General features: G+C 42.7%; 1 protein-coding gene across 1 annotated transcript in view; it reads right to left on the bottom strand.

Moving 5' to 3' along the window:
• tiam2b (TIAM Rac1 associated GEF 2b) overlaps positions 1–14,866 on the bottom strand; it is a 56,800-nt gene extending 41,934 nt beyond the window's left edge. Inside the window, 4 exon segments of the mRNA XM_032543872.1 lie at positions 7,311–7,455; positions 11,350–11,512; positions 11,864–11,961; positions 14,631–14,866. The gene's annotated coding sequence lies outside the window, so the exon portion shown is untranslated.
• Between the last annotated feature and the right edge of the window lie 1,075 nt (positions 14,867–15,941).

The raw sequence follows: 15,941 nt of genomic DNA, 5'->3' as shown, positions 1-15,941 counted from the left end.
CAAACATCAGAACGTCTGGTAAAAGTATACTCGAGAATTTGCATTCAAACATGTTTCCAGGACAAGCCATATTGTGGGGACTCCCTGGGGCCCCTTTAGATACTTAGGTCTTCAGTGTTGGGGGACAAAATGATCCATAACAATGTTTGTTACTGCAACAAGCGTCACTAAATCCAAGCAGACAACTGTGAGCTTCTGTGTGTTGAAGTGTGCAGGCGCTGATGATCACATTTTTCTTCCTCATCCTTTGTCCTTTAGAGTCAACAGGGAGGGGGACAAAGCAGAGACGAGTGCCCGGCGTTGGTCCTTTCATTCAGCATCCAGATGCAGCTGCGTGGCCCTCTGGCCCCAAAAACATCCATCAACACACATGTTGTACTGTCAGAGAGAGCAGCATCATTCTGACGCTGAGATGCTTCAATTAAAAACACCACCACTTGTCTCTTATTTTAGTAGTTTTGTCTAACGATTCTTCACCCATCAGACTTCTTTGTGTTCCCTTGTTAACCTGGCACGAGTACAGCATTATTATTACAGACAGCAAACACCAGTTTTGTCCATTCTTTCTTACCCTGAATATCATTGAAAAATCACCTTGCTTGATAGTTGTTGATGAAAAAAAGTAGCCTGTGATGTGTTTAGACCAACATTAAGTCAGGTAAATGGAGGAGAGACTCAGGCGGTGTCAAAATCTGCACGGCTTTCTACGTCACTAGCCGAGACAAGGCGGCTAACCGTGGCACATGCTAGCTCGTTCTCAATGGTGCTACAACACACACTAGTTCACCATAATCTCCAAAAGAACTACTTCCTGTCCCTGTTCTGCAGTTATTCCACAAGTGTCCCTGGTCTAGAAGAAGTCTCCCAGCTAATCCTGCCTTGGACTGACCAAAGCTGGAAAAAGAGTGATCTAGCTGACGGGATCTTACCGAGCTACTGAGCATTCTTGTGCAGGATGCAAATGTTCCACCAGAACAAGTTCCTTCCTGAGACTATTCTGCTGAGTCTGGAGCTTAGTGCCCCCCAAAACAACTGTGATTGGTTTAAAGAAATGCAAAAATAACCCAGAGTGTTTTCTCCTTCTACCCCACAATGCATCTGTGGCGTAGCCAGACTTTACTCCACAGTGCCGAGGAGATGGAGCTGCCATAGGTAAACCAACCCGTTTCTCTAATCAGCCCCACCAGAAAAACACCATTATGCAACCGCATAATTAAATGCAGAATCAGCCAAAGTCTGCATATTTATGCAGGGAACACATTTTTTCAAATATGCCGCACTTTTGCCGCATAAATTGCAGATTTTTGCACAAAATAATGCAGGGCTTGCATGATTTCATAATCCCCGTATTTTTGTTGCAAAAAAGTCACATATATCTTAGCAGAAAGTTGAAAAATGTTGTGTTTACTTCACACAAGAGCAGCCATCTCCCTGTTGCCATGGGAAAGTTATGAAGTGACGTAATTACGCGACAAGACAAACAGTCTCTTCTTCATCAAACCACAACTTTTTGCAAGTTTGCGCAATTTAATCGCATGAAATTCCATAAATATCCTGCATACTCCATCACATTTTTTAAGAAAATCAAGGATTTTTGCAACAATCAAAAAAAAACACTGGAAGGACTGTCTCTTATTAACATGTTGTATCTCACTGTATAATTGCATTAATTCGGTGCTCTTTTCTGATTAAATCTGCAGAGGCATATCTTACAAAAGGCAGTGATATATTTCATTGTGGTGTGTTGCATGCACAGGCTGCAAAAGTCTGCAAAACAGAACTAGGCGTGGACAAAAAGCTTTTCTGGTGCGGCTCACATTGTTCCCTGGTGCCGTTACGTCAAACAGGCTCATATCTGACAGGAACAAACGTCAAAGCATGAAACTAAGAACAGAGTCTGGCCTTTAAGTGCAGACAATCTGTCTTTAGAAAGGTCTGAGACAATTTAAACCGTTAAAAAAATCCTCCTCCATCTTTGAAAGGGTCAAGAATCCAACCAGTTGTGTGTTTCATGGTCTCAGCATCTCAGCTGGACTTATATTGTTGCTAGGTTACTTTATAATAAACGTCAGATTTATAAACTACATGTGTTTAGTGTGCAGGAATCTTAATGTGTAAAGTAACTAGTAACTAAAGCTGTCAGATGAATGTAGTCGAATAAAAAGAATATCTCTTTCTGAAATGTAGCGGAGTAGCAGTAGAAAGTGGCATGAAAAGAAAAGACTCAAGTAAAGTACAAGTACCTCAACATTTGGACTAAAGTACAGTACTGGAGTAAATGCACTTTGTTACATTCCAGCTGTGGATCAGCTGAAAACCAGCTCAGAGTCCTTAAGTCCATCTGTGAGGGACACAGTTCGGCCTGCAGCGGCTGAGCCTTGCAGGAATGTGAAAGCTTTTACAGTAGAGCTCGGTGAGGTGAACGAGTATTTCAAATACAAACTGTGCGGCGGTTGTTGTTTTGACGCGCCGAGCAGCTGCGCAGAGCCGTGGAAATGATGGTGATCAGACAGAGCAGCCAGACTGGGGATGAGAAAACATCTCAGGATCACGATGAAGACCAAAGAGGCCGACAGGATCCATGCAGACGCATACCGGCCTACTTTGGTCTCTAGGCCAAAGCCCAACTCGAACCCTTGAGCAGGGCAGGGCGGAGCCTAACCCACAAGCAGGGTGGAGCTTAAGCCTTGAGCAGGGCAGGGCCTAATCTGTCCGTTTTTAAGTCCCATAACATGGGAAGGGTTGTTGTGTTGTTTTGACAATACAGTCAGAGAAACTGAGGGGAAATGACACACAGCTGAAGAGATTTTAATTTGTTGACAGAAACTGTGAAACACCCATTTGAGTCACATCACCATGACATAGGGCAGGGGAAAGGGTTAAAAGTAGTGAGACTCCCACATGAGATGGAATGAATTTCCTCTCACTCTTCACAGGCATTAAAACCAGGAAACACATTTTCACAACCCCAGAACAGCAGCTTCCTATGTATTTATATTCTTTTTGTAACCAGTTAATTGGATTATCAGAGTAGATCCTCCAGCTAAAACCGTCCTGGAGACACTGCTGCAACATCTGGCTGCTCGAGCGGGAATTTCCCACCCGGGTTGTAAACAACATAGAGACACGCACACAGACAGAAGCGCACACAGACAGACGCGCACACAGACAGGCACGCACACAGACAGGCACGCACACAGACAGGCACGCACACAGACAGGCACGCACACAGAGGGTCAAACATCCCATTGAACACTTCCTGTCCTGCAACACAGAGACAGGCGCAAAGACGCACACACACACACACACACACACACACACTTCCTGTCCTGGTGTCACTATACGGACAACATAAACCTTTGCAGCTTTTTATTCCACCCAACGGGAAACAACTCCTAAAAAACCTCACTATTACAAAGTCCCTCCTGGAATTTCATGTTCCAACTGAAATTTTCCTAATCATTATCCAGTCAATTTTAGATTTCCTGCCGCTGGTTACACTTTATTTCTATGAAAGACAACACAGGTTTGTTTAAAGGGGAACTATGCAGTTTTTATTAGCTTAATGTACCTCAACTCATCAGCATCAGGAAGTAGCGATGGAGTTTTTCACACTACAGTCATGGCTGAGCCGGAAGAAAAGAAGCAGAAAGCTAGGAAAGCACTGTTGGATGAACAGAGAAGAGGAAACGGCAGACTGACCGAGGAAGGGTCAGACACAAGTAAACATAGGAGCTGTAGGGGGTGGGGGGGTAGGGGGTGGGTGGGGAAGGGGGTGTCTATAAAAGAAACCTGTGGGGGGGGGCTCTATAGAGAAACTGGTATGGGGGGCTCTACAGGTAACCTGTAAGGGGGCTCAATAGAGAAACCTGTAGGTGGAGCTTTATAGAGAAACCTGTAGGGGGGCTGTAGAGAGAAACCTGTAGATGGGGCTGTATAGAGAAACCTGTAGAGGGGTGGGACTCTATAGAGAAACCAGTAGGGGGAGCTATATAGAGAAACCTGTAGGGGGGCTCTATAGAGAAACCTGTAGGGAGGCTCTATAGAGAAACCTGTAGGGAGGCTCTATAGAGAAACCTGTAGGGGGGCTCTATAGAGAACCCTGTAGTGGAGGCAAAAAGAGAGAAAACAGCGAAGAAATGGCCAAAACTGAATTGCGCCCCTTTAACTTGCGGTAAATGTCGAGCATGTGTTGCTGGAACTTCAACCTGAGAACCACTGTCACTGTCGTCTCATTTAAGAAAACCACAGGAATCCCACAACATGGTCACTTCTGTTGATGTGAAAAAATGTCATGTCTGCAGCACTGCTGCAATGAGGTCATAAGGGGCAAGGTTACCTCCCCTTTCTCTGTTTTGACAGCCAAGGGAATTTGGCCCTCCCATGAGAGAGAGACATCATGGCTTTCAAACGAGCAAAGTAGCAGTTGGTCAAGGCCACACCCCCAGCCTCCACCTTGCTCCCCCCCCCCTCCTCAAAAGCTTCAGACTCAGAAATGGCACATACTAAGGAAAGCTCATTGTGGGACTGGCTCTAGTGGCTGTAATTCTGCACCAAGGCTGAAATTTGAGAAAGAGACTTTAGATACAGTGTTAGGGGACCACGAAGGCCTATGTATGTATGTATGTATGTATGTATGTATGTATGTATGTATGTATGTATGTATCTATGTATGTATCTATGTGTATATATATAAAAAAGCATCCAAAGAGCACCATCTGTACTGTCAAATGTACTTGTAGAAACTCAAACCACAGCAGCACTATAAACACACTGCAGCTCTGGTGTGTGTGGCTCTGTATCGGCATCTTTTTGCTGGCAGCCGATTGGTGAAGCAGAACCAAAAAAACGTCCGGGAGCTTCACCAGACGGCTTCAAGTGTACCGTTACCAAACCAAAAACCCACTGAGCTACAACGGAAAAACTCCACGAACAGAGCCAGCAGGGTGACAACGACATGCCGCACCAATGCAATGGAAATAATACAGACCACAAAATATTGTGTGTATCAGGAGTGATTTTCCCTGAGGAATGGGAGCTGGAGGGATGGATGGAAAAGATCTGCCAAGGATATGCGAGACAGGATAACTGGATGAGTTTTCCAATTTGAACAAATCCACTGTAGAAGGGGAAGAGCTTACAGGCTCCATGTGAACCTTTTAATGAAAAATTAGTCACCATGAAATTAAAAATTACTTCCTCACCTTGTTGAAAAGACGGTATGAAAACATCTTTTACTGAAGCCCTCATGCTTCCTTAAAGTGCTCATGTTATGCTTTTTGGCTTTTTCTCTTTCCTTTATAGTGTATTATATTTTTTTTGCATGTTATAGGTTTACAAAGTGAAAAAGTCCAAAGTCCCACACAAAGGAACTTACTATCTCCAACAGAAAACACTGATCACAAACTGCTCCAAACAGCTCTACTGTAGTCCAGCCTTTACTTCAGAGACAAATGTGCGTCACTTTGTCACACGTCATAATGCTCACCTAGCTGCTAGCAAAGCATGCCCTCATACTCTGCTTCTGTCTGGCTAGTAGTCCTTACCTAGGTACTGTCAGGGCCCTCATACTCTGCTTCTGACTGGCTAGTAGTCCTTACCTAGGTACTGTCAGGGCACGCCCTCATACTCTGCTTCTGACTGGCTAGTAGTCCTTACCTAGGTACTGTCAGGGCCCTCATACTCTGCTTCTGACTGGCTAGTAGTCCTTACCTAGGTACCATCAGGGCCCTCATACTCTGCTTCTGACTGGCTAGTAGTCCTTACCTAGGTACTGTCAGGGCCCTCATACTCTGCTCAATTCTGATATAACCTTTAAATTCAATTATGTACCTACAAATGAGCATAATATAAGCACCTTAAAGAATAACATTAGCTTGTAGAATGTGTGTGTGTGTGTGTGCGCCTGTGAGAGTCTGTGTGCGTTAGACAAAGAGCGAGAGAGCGAGAGAATATGATGTGTGTAATTGAAAGCAGATGTTGAAGGAAAGGCTGTTCCTGGTTGGTTGTTCCTGGTAGTTTGAGAAGCAGCACGGTGACGTAGCTCAATATGCGTACAGATAACACGCCACTTGGCTTAAGAAAGTGGGCGTGTGTTTATGCGAAGTCATGATGTCATGTTGCCCTGGCGTACAACTGAGAGAACAAAGATGTTGTATATAGCGATAAAAACACACAGAGACGCAAACACAAAGAAAGACACAGACACACACAAACAAAAAGCAACAAAGTTTTTTTTTTAAAGCAAAAAAAAAAGTGTAAAAAGTAAATAGGACAAACATGTAAAAAAAAAAAAAAAAAAAAAGAACATCGGGAAAAAGGAGACTAATCAGGGCTCTTTGGCTCAGACCTTCGACCCGGTTACATACTGTTGTTGATCTATAATCTGCTGATTATCAGTCTGAGTTTTACAGTATCACACGGGCGATAATACAGCTCCATCAGGGCTGCTTCACTCTGCTGAGTCAGATCTTATCGGCTCACTCTCGGACCTCCAACACTAACAAAGCCTCTTGGTTGTTGGTTCAGACGGCTTAAAGACGGCCGAGCCTGCCGCCCGTTTCCATCGAGCTGAGACCGACCGTGTTGCACGACAACATCGAGGTTAATTAGGGAGAAAATCCACCGCGCATTCCAGCCCAACACAGAGAGCCTCTTTCTCCTTCTGCAGCAGCAGCGACCACGCTGGGCTTCCTGCCCGCTATGACCAGAGGAAAAACAAACCGCTGTGTGTGTGTGTGTGTGTGTGTGTGTGTGTGTGTGTGTGGTGTGTGTATCTGTGTGCGTGTCTGTGCGCATGTGTGTGCAGCTTTGTGTGTGTGCAGCTGTGTGTGTGTCTCTGTGTGCGTGTGTGTGTGTCTATATGTTTGTATGTGTGTGCATCTGTGTGTGTGCATCTGTGTGTGTGTCTGTGTATGCGTGTGTGTGTGTGTGTGCGTGCATGCATGTCTATGTGAGTGTGTATGTGTGTCTGTCTCTGTGTGAGTGTGTGTGTCTCTGTGTGTGTGAGTGTGTGTGTGTGCGCGCGTGTGTGTGTGTTCTGTCCTGTCAGGTGTTCAGTAACACAGACAGAAACAAACGGATCTTTTCCTAAGAAGTGAAAGTTGAAATCAACGCCACCCATTGACAGAACCTGTGCACAGTGACGACTTCCTGCAGCTATCTTTGTCTGCATTAAGCTTAAGGGTGAAGCATGAACAATTGTCCAGATAAACTACGAGTGATGGAGGAGATGAGATCATATTCATCTGTGATCCTGCTGCAAATGAGTGTGTGTGTCAAAGTTATTCATTCATAACTAATGTAATTACCTTGGTCAGATAGGTTATGGAAGTTAAACGTCCATCACGGAGCTGAAGCGAGGGTGTATGTGATTCTCGTTAGCACACAGCAGACACTAATGAACCCCACTCAGCATTCATCTACGTGCTGTTTAACTGGAGACATCTGGAGAGCCTGGCGGATAATCAAAAGACAGGACAGTAACGATGAAAAAGTGACAGAAAGTCAAAAATATAAAAAAACAACCCAAAATGTCAGCAAAAGCTGCAAAAATCATGAATTAAAAAGCAACAAAAAAAACTTTATGAAAAAATAAAAAAAAGGAGTCTGGGATTTGGGGTGTTATTGTGTCTCTGGTGCTACACACGCATACAAACATGTTAACCAAAAAAAGAAAAAAAAACGCCAGGACGAATATGTCAAAAAAAGCGTCAAAAAGAGTTTTTAAAAAGCGACAAAACTGCAGTAGAAAAACGTCAAAAAGCCACTTATTTTTCTTGAAGCAAGGGAAAAATGTCAACTGGAAAAAGCGACAAAAATGCAGTTAAAAAACCCATCAAAAACCTTTTTAAAAGCGAGAAAAAAGCAGTAAAAAACAAAAGCATTTTTTGCAGAAAGCGACAAAAAACGTTGCGGCAAGAATGTCAACTGAAAAAGAGGAAAAATTGTCAAAAAAGCAACAAAAACTTCTTAAAAACTAAAGAAAAGGTGAGACCTACAGGGATTGTGATACGAGGGTGTGAAGTGACTCTCATTAGCGGACACTAATGAACTCTGTCAGGATTCATCTACGTGCTGTTTAACGGGAGACAGCTGGAGAGCCAGAACGCATCGCTCTCACTGATCACTACTTCCTTCTGTTGACCCGACTGAACAAAGAGATCAGGAGGACCTCTGCCCCCCCCACGTGTCCCGCTGATCACTGGGGCGTCCCTCTTATTGATCACTGAAGACTCCTATATGTTAAACTAAACCCTCCAGCAGTTCAAAAGCTCATTTGGTTTCCAACTCTAGTTTTCCATGTTTTTGTGTCTGACTGATGGACTGAACAACAATCCTTCCAAAAACTTCGAAAAAGTGCCCAAAATATCAAAAAAAGTTGCAAAAACGGCAAAAATAGGGGCATTAACTTTTGAAAACAGCAACAAAAATTTAACAAAAACTTGACAATTCAAGTGAAAAACTGCTGAAATCTAGCAGGGCAGCCAATTGGTTTGTGTCCAAGTGACTGATGGGAACAATAGTCTTTGAAGTTGGTCCAGTATTAAGCAAGAACGCTGTAACTACAGGACAAACGACCAGCGTCAGTTAGCGTCCACTAAATGTTCTGTTGTTGTCGCTGACAGACTCAGATTATTATTCTAAGTGTCTGACAACATTATGAAAGGATCCCTACAGAGATAGACCTTTTAGTTAAAGAGCAAGATCCTTTTAGTTTAACATGAAACAGCCTTGAAATAACCATCACCAAACCCACCAGACTCCATGTAAATAGTCACTACTTTTATCATTGTAGAACACACTTCATTCAAAGAGGACAGAAACTAAATTAAACTTCTAAAAGCCGTCTTGGTTCATCTTTCCACTGTTCCAACAATCACTACTCTGGTCTGGTTGAAATAAACTCTTAATTCATACATTTACATGTGGAGATATGCTGCTCTATACACGCTAAAAGTAGTGACTATGTACATGGAGTCTGGTGGGACTGGTAAAGACGATTTTGATTCAAAACAGAAAAACTGCAAACGCGCTTTTCACTTCATAAATAACTGACTAATTGTTTTGGCAGTATATCCAGTAAGTTATTAGAATAAAATCTGGAGAACGGACATTTAAACCGTTCATTACAACATCAGAATCTAACTCTGCAAAACACAGAGACAGCACAGAAACAGAAAGCCTTATTTAATATTTTTTGTCTTCAAAAATTAGAGCAGCACCAACAGAGAGCTGTTGGCCGTCTGCGCCGCACAGCTTCCAGCTGGAAGCAAACACAGCGCTGTGTGGTTTTATGCAGAGAGACGGGCAGTGTTGGACCTGCCGGGGAGTTTCCCCAACGCCACATCGCCAACATGAGCCGCTCACCTTACAACACAAACAACTGGGTCAAACCGCGGCGGCCAGCAGATGAGGAAACTCAACACTGCTTCAGGGTTTATTTACAGTTTTACCTACATGCCCCACACTCCTGCTTTCTGATTGCTCAGCAGTTTAACTGCCTCTCCACAATCAAATAAACTGACCACGCTTCACAAGTCCTTCTCACCAACCCGTTCTAACGCTGAACTCGTAAAATACCAACGCTTGGGCAGTGTCTGTCAGCGTCAAATACGACGCAATGGACGGGGCGGGGCAGCAGCTTTGCGGTGCTTAGAGATGACGTAGTATTGAGAGAGACAACAGTAGAGAGAAGTATGTATGTATGAGTTATGAAGATCAATTTTCAAAAGACTTTTTTTTTATTCCTCTTTTTAATCAACTTTAGCATGAGTGTGTAAACTTTCTTTCTCATGCCACTGTAGATGTGACGTGAGCCACCTGTCTGAAAGATGTAAGTCTTCTGGTAGCTGTGCCAAGAGAAATGTCAATCATTCCCAATCAGCAGAGACTGACAGCGTAGGTACTGTATACGTTAGGAGACAACATGGGTACAGGCTAATTACTGATGACTAACACGATAGTTAACATTAGTAATTAAACCTAAACAGCTGATGGAAGTCCAAACTGTCTGCGAGCTTATCCTGTACTGTTTGGTAATTCCTCTACTATGGGACAGTAAGACGCATGGTTATGACACAATCGTTTGTTGACAGCTTTAGTTACTAGTTACTTTAGTTACTCCACTACATTCATATGACAGCTTTAGTTACTAGTTACTTTAGTTAAACAACTTTTTGGATCCTTCACACTTTCATTAGATTTTCCTGATGAGACTTACAGACTTCTACTGAAGTAACATTTTCACTGCAGGACTTTTACTTGTACCAAGTATTATTACAGAGTGGTAGTAGTAATTGTACTGCAGTAAAGGATCTGAATACTTCAACCACGGAGTGAAACTCACCCGCAGCTGATTCCTGATTTAAAAAGCCTCCCGTCCGCTGAGAGAACCGGTCCCGGGCTTGTGTTTTCCTCTGCTGAGATTAATCTGTGCGTTTAAGTGTGGTGTTTCCTGTCCGGACAGCATGAGGGCGGACCGGGACCAGAACCAAATCACGCCTCAGAGAGGACAGACCGGGACCAGAACCAAACCACGCCTCAGAGAGGACAGACCGGGACCAGAACCAAACCACGCCTCAGAGAGAAGAGGCCGGGACCAGAACCAAACCACGCCTCAGAGAGGACAGACCGGGATCAGAACCAAACCACGCCTCAGAGAGGACAGACCGGTACCAGAACCAAACCACGCCTCAGAAAGGACAGACCGGGACAAGACCCAAACCACGCCTCAGAAAGGACAGACCAAGACAAGACCCAAACCACGCCTCAGAGAGAACAGACTGACTCATTTCTCAGAAAAAGAACGGTAACAAACTGAGGAAATCTTAAATATGAAAGTATGTTCTCCACCTGTTACTCATCTTTTTTATTAAATACCACACACACAGAGTCCACACACTGTCTGTCTGTCTGTCTGTCTGTCTGTGTGTGTCTCTCTCTCACACACACACACACACACACACACACACACACACACACACACACACACACACACACACACACACACAACACACACACACACCACACACCACACACACACACACACACACACACACACACACACACACACCACACACTTATTTATTAATGATTTTTTAAATTAAATTAGGACCTAGGTGCAATAACTTAAAGGAAAACTGCTGTTTTTGCTAAACTGAGCTAAGCTGATTCTTCTGCAGAACTCTACCAGAGTCTTACAGAGCTCTGCTGCCCCCTGCTGGCTGCTCGTCGGTATTACCTTGAAGGTTAACTGCTTCATATTGGATTTTGGGACAGTGTTTCTATATATGTATATATAAAGAATAAATAAAATAGACTGCTAACTGATGGACCGGCTGAACTAACCCGTGTGCAGCGTGCTCGTCCCGACCCGGCTCTCCTCCAGAGTTAAAAAGAAGCCGCTGCCTTTCTGTTCGAGGTCAGAGGTCGCCGTGTTTCCTGCCCCCATCTCACAGGTCAGCATGGTGACGGGACTCCGCTCCACCTTCAGATGGACCTGAATACTGCCCTAGGGAGGACATTTACACACACACACACACACACACACACACACACACACACACACACACACACACACACAACACACACACACACACACACTTAATTGAATATAAAAGGCGGCACTAAATAAGAATGATGCAGTTTCTGATATTTTCTTACAATTAATAAGAAATAAAAAGTTTGTGTTTATTGCGCCAGTTGATAGCGCGATTATGATTACAAGAACTAATATGTTGTGCAGTATATTTGCATTTTAAATTAGAAACGAGTATTCAGGGCGCCCGGATAGCTCAGGTGGTAGAGCGGGCGCCCATATATATATATATACTCAACACAGGAGCCAGGGTTTGACTCCGACCTGCGGCCCTTTGCTGCATCTCGTTCTCCCTTCTCTCTCCCCTTTCATGTCTTCAGCTGTCCTGTCAAATAAAGGCCTTAAAATGCCCAAAAAATAATCTTTAAAAAAAGAGAAAAAGAAATGAGTATTTGAACGGAGACATTTCTTGAAGAGTGATAGCAAAGGTGCAATTCTTTCTGGAAAAAAAAAACTCACAAAAATACAGCCTGTTCTCATAAACCATATGATCAAAATGCCTATGTTGCAGCTGCAAAACACACAAAACACTAACAAAAGAAACACAAAAAGAACACACAGAAACACACATACACACTGAACCAGACAACAGAAATACACACAGAAGTACACAAAGATATGACAAACATTATACACTCGAAAAACAGTAACACACAAACACAGCAGAAATACACAAAAAATAATAGAAATACAAACATACACAAAGAATAACAGAAGTACACACACACACACACACACACACCACACACACACACACACACACACACACACACACACACACACACACACACACACACACCACAATATACACATGAAAAACACAGTAGTAGCCGCCTAACATACTAAGAACAAAAACAAAAACACAGACTATAAAGTATTATGCGAAAGAGCTCTCTTAGCCCGGGTTAGTTTTCGTCGGTCGGTACGCACCTGGACCCGAGCCGGGTCAGCGGGGTAGTTAAAGGACCTCCTCGGGGGTCGGCTGGAGACTCCCCGGTTACCGGCCACCGGCACCACGCGGTCGGGACAGCCAGAAACGACGCACTCCACCATGCTGGCCGTGTCCCTCCGCCCCGGACCGACAACCGTTCATTACCGTTAACAAACACACGTGCGCGGTTTGTTGACGTCACGTTTCAAAAGGTGCGTTTGATTTTCACACCGGAAATAGATGTTTGTGACCCGGGTGGGAAGGTAAATTAGAGTCGCGACATCAACGTGTCCTCCGCCCGGGTCAAAATCACTTGTTCTGACGTTTTTGGCGCATTTTCTGACGTTTAGCGCGTTTCACTACTACGTATTAACCACTAACACCAACTTATTACTAGTTTTACACTTACTGTTGGAGTTTATGATCAATAAACTTTATTTACATGAAATTATACCTAATCATTGAGTTAAAAAAATGCAGAAATGATGAATTATTTAGACTAATATTAAAGGAGGTATAATCACAGAAGGGTAAACTTTCAGCGAGGTTACGGTCTCGAAACATTTCTTTTTTCTTTTCCAATGCTAAAAATTAAATAAAACACCCAAGTTTCAATTAAAGCAGATGTCCGATCTTTGTTGTACTCGTGAAGCGCGTTGTGTGGAGTTATCCATGTTATTTTTGGGTAATCAAAATTAGGTACTTAAAAGAAAATTCATATTTATGATTCTGTCAAATTTGACCCGAAGACAACAGAGAGTTATGCTGCGTTCCAGGCACCGTTTTTGGCCCGTAAATTACAACTTCAAGTCACAACTGCCTGATGTAGAGTGGAGTGCAGATGTGAGTCGTGCTCCGATTTAATCGGTTTATGATATAACTGTCATACTGAAATTAGTGAAATCGATGAAATAATAAACTTATCTCATTACAAACAATAACTGAAGATGGAAATCATTTCCAATTCGTTTTAGCTATTTGTGGTTGTTTGATGGCTAACGTTAGCTCAAAACGCCATTCAACTGACAGCCTTGTTGTGTTTGATGCTAGCTTGTAGCCAGCAGTGAACTTAACTTGGTTAAGTAGGTCCATTTTTACTGTGTTGACATTACAGAAGTCTCTCATTAACATCTTGTAGGCTAGTCGTTGCAAAGTGACGCATGCTCGACTCAAATCTGTTTTTTTTTTTTTTTTTTCATCAAAGTTTTATTTCATGAATAATGTATTTTTTTGTCTTTCAGGGACATATACTGCCCGTCAAGAGCAACATTACATCAGACCAAACAACACAATCCTCCAAAACAAGACTCTCATACATATTCTCAGTAATTAAAGGACATAAGGTGTTTTGGAAGTCTTCACTATTAGGCTGGACTGTTTTTTTGTTTGTTTGTTTTTTCATCTTTATTGCAAAAATATAAAACAGAACATTAACGACGTATAAAATACTATAATACAAACATAATAAACATAATACAATACAATTTTGCCAGGGGAATCTTAAAGGTCATATAAGGAGATAAGGAGTACCATATGCTGACAGTTTTAATTGCCTTCTTGTTATGGGAGCCCGAAATCAGATTTATATAATGTACAACTTCATTGAAAAAAAGTATAAAATTAGTTTTTCTTTAGCGCTGAACTTACATTTATGGATGTTGCTCGACTCAAATCTGCACTCGACTCACATCGGGGACTGACCCTCCCGACTTGGTAAAGTCATGACAACCCCTTCTAGCTAGTGCTAGCTAACGGCTACCTAACGTCATGACAACCCCTTCTAGCTAGTGCTAGCTAACGGCTACCTAACGTCATGACAACCCCTTCTAGCTAGTGCTAGCTAACGGCTACCTAACGTCATGACAACCCCTTGCTAACGGCTACCTAACGTCATGACAACCCCTTCTAGCTAGTGCTAGCTAACGGCTACCTAACGCTGGTGTTAGCTAGCGCTAGCTAACACTGTCAATATTTAGTCGGCGACATATTTTGGGCTTCATTTAATAAACATAACCTTATATAGTAAACAATCATTCGTGCAATATTTTAATAACAATGTGCGGAATTACTTTACGTTGCCAATTTATTTCTATTTCTCACCTTTAATCACGGCGTCTTCACGGCATCAACAGGGGTCGCCATTGTTGTTTATGTGTGTGTTTAACTGGGAGTACAGCGATCTGGTCCGAGTTCACGGGTGGTCCGTTACGGGTTTGGCTGGTTGAAGGTTGTGAGAACACGAGTTGGGGGTTGCCTGGAAGGAACCATTAACGGGTTGTTGGAGATGAGCCCGGTCTGCACAGAATCGATCCCCAGCCGTCGCCGCCCGTTGCATGGCGGTTAGATTTGTGTCTGACTTGTTGATCTCGACTTGATATGACGTCATGCACATATGGGCAACGATGACTTCACGAGATCAAGGCGGCTGCAGGTTCGAGACGCAGGCAGCGTTGTTAATAACAATAATAATAATAATAATAATAATAATAATAATAATAATAATAATAGATTTTATTTAAAGACGCCTTTCTTGGCACTCAAGGATGCCGCACAGGGAATTCATAAATTAAGAACAGCAAAACAAATACTATACAACAGCAAAACCAATACTGTACAACAGCAAAACCAATACTATACAACAGCAAAACAAATACTATACAGCAAAACAAATACTATACAGCAAAGCAAATACTATACAACAGCAAAACAAATACTATACAGCAAAACAAATACTATACAACAAAACAAATACTATACAGCAAAGCAAATACTATTCAACAGCAAAACAAATACTATACAGCAAAACAAATACTATACAGCAAAACAAATACTAGGCTATACAACAGCAAAACCAATACTATACAGCAAAACAAATACTATACAACAGCAAAACAAATACTATACAGCAAAACAAATACTATACAGCAATGTTATTAATTAATTGTTATCCTGCCCTATCCTTTAATAAAGGAGTTTTAAGAACATAAACAACCAAATATAGATGATTTAAAGCCCAGTCATCATCAGAAACATTTCTACAGTGCAGTCAAACAACATAATATCAAACATTTACATGTCATTTAGCTGACGCTTTTATCCAAAAATTACGGTGACTATATATCAGAGGTTGCACACCTCTGGAGCAACTAAGGATACAGTGCCTTGCTCAGGGACATATTGGACGATGTATCCCAGTGGGAATTGAACCCCGGACTCCCACACCAAAGGTCTGGGTCATATCCAACGTGCAATCACCACCGCCAGTTATTACATTCCTCCTTTAGGAACTCGCATCAGGTCGGCTGACAGGCTCTTCCCACCTTCATGGGTCGAGGAAACATTGGGAGAGAAATGTGCATTACTTCTTCGTCTGTTCCTGGCGTCTTTGTCCTTTTGATTCAAAGGATCGTC

The sequence above is a fragment of the Etheostoma spectabile genome, chromosome 18, assembly GCF_008692095.1.
Source record: "Etheostoma spectabile isolate EspeVRDwgs_2016 chromosome 18, UIUC_Espe_1.0, whole genome shotgun sequence".
Taxonomy (NCBI): Eukaryota; Metazoa; Chordata; class Actinopteri; order Perciformes; family Percidae; genus Etheostoma; species Etheostoma spectabile.
Note: the sequence above shows the minus strand (reverse complement) of the source record. Positions and strands in the feature narration are given on the sequence as shown.